Source organism: Octodon degus, unplaced genomic scaffold, assembly GCF_000260255.1.
Source record: "Octodon degus isolate 3935 unplaced genomic scaffold, OctDeg1.0 scaffold00052, whole genome shotgun sequence".
Classification (NCBI taxonomy): Eukaryota; Metazoa; Chordata; class Mammalia; order Rodentia; family Octodontidae; genus Octodon; species Octodon degus.
Genome location: NW_004524628.1, coordinates 12433434 through 12438557, shown reverse-complemented (window position 1 = coordinate 12438557; position 5124 = coordinate 12433434).

Genomic DNA, 5124 nt, shown 5'->3' with positions numbered 1-5124 from the left:
TTTACTGCAGATGTTCTTAATTCAGGGATTTCTTTTTTCATTTCCAATCTGAGTTCCTCTATACCTTTCTGCAGCTGTTTCTTTATTTCAGAAGCCGTTGATTCATTGCTTTCAGCTGTGTGATTCCTAATTTGTTCTGTGTTAGTGTCCTCTGCACTTGTTATGTGTGGGCTTGGGTTCTGAGATTGCATTTTGCTCTTTCTCCTTTTCATTTTGTGTAGCACTGTCCTCTGACCTTTGTTGTAGTTCTTTGTTGCAGTTATAACCTCAGCACCTATTGAAGTTCAGGTGTAGATCTACAAAGTTTGGATTTATCCAGCTGTGCCTGGCTTGGGTCTGGCTGCTGTTTTCAGTTCCTTCCTGTTGCTGCCCTTGGGGGTGAACCTGTTGCGCCCCTCTGGGAAGATGTTCTGCTCCTGGACTAGCTGGGTGATTCTGTCCCCTACACTCTCTGCACGGATTGCAGCTGCAGGGTTTTACCCCAGGCCTGTAGTCCAGGCCTGAGCTGAGTCTGGAGGGGACAAGGTAGAGTAGGGGGGAGAGGTAGCTCTCCCACACACTCACTGGGCCTGGACTAGGACTGGATCTGGGGGTTTCCAGAACATGACAGATATTCCTACTCTGTGGGCAGGGTGTGTGTGTGGGTACTACGGAGTAATGGGGGGCGTCCCAAGGGGGTGGAAGTAGGTCTCACCCATGCTGCACCTGGGCTGGGATCAGCAGGTCCCGCCGGCGCAGGGTAGCTGGAAGCTCTCCCACACACTCACCGGACCTGGGCTAGGACTGGATCTGGGGGCTTCCAGAACATGACAGAAATTCCTACTCTGTGGGCAGGGTGTGTGTGGGGGTACTACAGAGTAATTGGGGGGCCTCCCAAGGGGTTGGAAGTAGGTCTCACCCATGCTGTGCCTGGGCTGGGACCAGCAGGTCCCGCCGGGGCAGGGTAGCTGGAAACTCTCCCACACACTCACCCGACCTGGGCTAGGACTGGGTCTGGGGATTCCAGGAATGCGGCAGAAATTCCTACTGGGCGGGTGGAGTTGGGGAGGTGCTGTGGAGTGGTGGGGGGCGTCCCAAGGGGGTGGAAGAGGGTCTCACCCACGCTGTGCCGGGGCTGGAACCAGTAGGTCCCGCCGGCGCAGGGTAGCTGGAAGCTCTTCTTTTATCTTTTCTACCAGTCCACATCTCTGCTGATAGCTTACACTGGCTGTTTCTGAGGACCTTAGATTCCCCCTAGAGACCCTTCAGCTGTGGCCACGTGGTGGCCTCATGTTCTGTTGACAGTGTGAGACAGGAAGGCAGTGTTTATTTTGATGTCCACTTGGGCATGTCAGGGTTTAGTTGGGCAGGAGAGGCCAGCTCAGGCTTGTCATGCAATTCTTCCCTCTAAAATGACTGTCAGGGTCTCTTCAGTGACAGCTCACTGTCTGATCCCTCAGGAAGGGATTTGACAAACACATCAGCACTGATGGCTTTTTAAGCCTCATATTTAGACGGCAGAATACATATTTATATGGCGAGGACAGTTGGTTGATGGGAGCACAGTCTCTGCCCTCCCTGTTTACCGGCGTTCGTTGCTTTTCCCCAGTCCTGTACTGCATTGGGGTAAGTCAGGGAAGCACAAGTGGTCTGCTTCCGCCGGCTGCCGGCAAGGGCTTGCCTGTCTCCTGGCTTAGAGGAGAAGGGGATGTTTGCACTGATCAGGCTGGGCTGGGGTGAGAGTGTGAAAATGACTTTGTCAGGGAGAAAGGGCAGCTGTCACATCAGGAAATCGGGAAAAAGAAGCTTTGAAAAGGTTTTCCTGGCCTGTGATTTCCTGCTGCTCAAAATAAACACCAGCAGGCCTGTAGCTAAGTTCCATTCAGGTACTGTCATGTAGACAATGAATTATGATGAGGAGAAAATATTTGGATCAGGAAACTGCATACTAGATTTAAATACCTCCATCTCCCAAATCCAGGGCTACCTTCTGCAAGCATGGCGCAGTCCAGGAGTGCAGGATCCTTAGGAAAGCATTGGTCTTTCCTGTCCTCAGTGGTCTGTGCCTTGCTCTCCCCAATAAGCAACAGAAATTGAGGCTGACGGGCCGGGGGCACATTCACAAGTGCGCCCGTTTCTGCCCTGGCAGGACTCGGCTGACTGGCCACTGCCGCACTCCATGAAGCCCCCAAGTGCTTCCCCGCAGGTGTTCGCTCTCCTGGAGTTGGACGCCCTCGGCTGGGGCGAAGTCGGCCTGCACAGCTGAACTGCAAGAGGAGAAATGCAGCCGGAAGCTGCCACTCCTCCTGCTCCCACTCATTCTTTCTGTTCTCAAAATTGAAGTAGAACCAATAAGTCCTGAATGTTAGTGAGCTAAGTGGAGCTTCTGCCTCCGAGCATTAATGTAGGCGGCAAAGCCACAGTATTTAGATTCAGACTGATTCTCTGCCTGACCTGCACAGCAGCCCCTTCAGGTGTAAGCACCGAGGGAGAGACTGTAATCTAGCCTGAGACGGGAACACCACGACAGCCGCTCGCTCATCCTGAAGCTTCCCGCCAAGTCCAATCTCCCTGATCCATCGAGCCTTGGTGGGGGCAGGTGTGCCTGGCGGGCATCAGCCGTGCGGGCTCGGAGCTGCTGAGGATGCCCTTGCTTCTAAGGGAAGGCCTGTCACCCCACGTCGCCAGGGAGAGTTTACTCGGTTGGTATTTACAGAGTCCAGCGACTCCTTTATAAGAGCTCAATTCATCCTTGAGTGTCTGGGTTATACCCCACTGTCTTCCCTTGCTGGGCCTTGGGCCCTGGCCGATCCTCTGCCACACCATCATGTGTTAAGTTGGCCAAGAGGCCGTAGCCGGCTGTGGGTCCTGTTTCCTCCTGGCTTCCTCCACATTAGGCTACAGCATGGACGGACAGGCACCCGTGGTCATTAGCGGCAGCCACCTTCACGCTGCCCCTCATCTGGTGTCCATCATAGGTGCCACGAGTGCCCCCACCCAAGAGGGCTCATCTCCACGGACCTGCCAGTGTGTGCATGCAGATGAGAGCCTTCAGGTGGGGAGGCGGAGTGGGGTGGGGAGTGAGGCCCACTCCCCTGGGAGGAGCGGGATGGCCTAGCTCCCCACGCAGGCCCTTGTGCAGCTTAGGCAGGGCAAGGCTGCAAGGCTGGCAGGCTGGTACAGAGGAGCCCATCATGCCCAGATTCAGTCACCTGAAAGCAATTAAGGCAATCCACGCTTTCTGCTTCAGTGTCACCTGCAACCACAGCATCTAGCCCCTGGAATTACTGCTTCAGCTCAGGAGACACAAAAGTGGGGAGTCCGGCTCATGCCCTCCACTATAGGGCCCTGGGGTCCTCGTCCCCACTCTGTTAGGGACAAGTCATGCAGGCTCCGCTCTGCATGTGGACTAAGGACCTGAAGGCACCTGGTTGGAGGTTAGGCGAGGCCCTTGGGTCTCCTTCAGAGAGCCTCAGAGCCGTGTCCTGGACACCTGTGCTCAGAAGGTCTGGAATACAGCACTGGGAGCGGTGGCTCAAGGCCTGGCAGGGGTGACTGAGGCCTCACCAGGGGGTCCCTCCTGGCCTGGGTGCCATGGGCCACGCAGAAGTCATACATGCACAAGTGTCTCTTCCCACCCTGCCCTGTGCGTGGTGCCGGTGCCGGGTTCTCGAGGACACAGGCCCTCACACCTCAGGCCCAGAAGGAGCAGCTGGGAGCTGCTCCCAGCCTTGCTGCACTGACACCCAACCCCCGTCTCAGCCAGTGGGCCTGGAGACTCCCAGACTCACCAGTGAGGACCGAGGACCTGTGCCTGGGTTACAACAGGTGTCTCTGTGTGAGAAAAGAGCAAGCAGCCATCCGAGAGGCCACCCCGAATGTGCGTGTTGGCTTTCGTCACCTCACCATGACACCCAAGGCAGGAACTAGGTGGTGAAGAAGCTCACAGTGTTGGAGATTCAGGGCTGGCTCTGCCATGCTCCGCTCAGGTGGACGCTCCGGAGGGAATGGTGCATGCGACAGGAGACGCCCCAGGGCAGACAGCAGGCCTGAGAGCAGCGCAGGGGCCAAGCGTGCTCTTGGAGCAGCTTGTCCCAGAAGAGCCCCCTAGAGTGACTGCAGGACCTGGTGGAGGTCCCACTCCTGAAAGTGCTCCCTAGAGCCTCTGGGTGGAGCGCAACATCAGCACGTGCCCCTGGGCTCGAGGGGCCCGGTCGGCGCACATCTCGCAGTGAGCAGAGGTTGGAGCAGTGCGCTTGTTGTGGAGAGAGCTGAGCTCACAAGGAGAGGCTTGCAAAGCTTCCAGGAATGGCGAGGGCTGATCTGTTATTCAGCAATACCGAAGGGCAGAGACCAGGAGATCAGAGAGGAGTCAAGAGAATGAAGCTTTTGGGCAGCACAAGGTGTGGAAGCATACCCCTCTCATGTTGACCTCTGCCACAGGGCGTCCACCGCAGGGCCATCAGCATGCCAGAGAAGGCCGACTGCAGAGGAGAGAAGCCAGCTCTGTGTCCACGCACACAATGGAGGCGCAAGGAACTGGGCATGCAGCTCTGTGGCTGTGCCCTGTGGGGCCCTCGGCGGGTCTAACTATTGTCACCACTGAATGAACATTACCAGCACACACAAGAATGTGGTCTCACTATGACATGTCTAATGTCATTGGAGGGATCATCAAGCTGATGCCCTTCTTGGGAAAAGTGGCAACTTATCTCTACTGGGCCCATCTGTGTGCCAGGCCCACGGTGCCCAGGCCCACGGCTTGGGGTCCGCAGTCTTGTACTCTCCACAGTGCCATCCTGCACAGCTGTGGGTGGCTGCCCAGAAGCTGCTGGCCCAACAGGCCGTTGCTTTGCCCCTCAGCTTGCAGAAGAGCTGATGCTTAGGGGTGACACCATGTGAGTCTCGGTCTGGGCCTTCAGCTGTGGTTCTGAACCAGCGACCCTTCGACAGCACTGGGTCCCTGACAGCAGCACCTGGGGTTGGGAACCCAGGGACCAAGGTCGGGCTGGTGCTCTCGCTATGTCCTGGACTTGCCCAAGGGGAATTTGTCTTTTCTGTCCCCAGAACTCTAATCTATATGACATTAGGTACTCTGGTTTTGGGTTTGACTCAGGAAGCTTCCACTGTGGGCTACTAGGATGT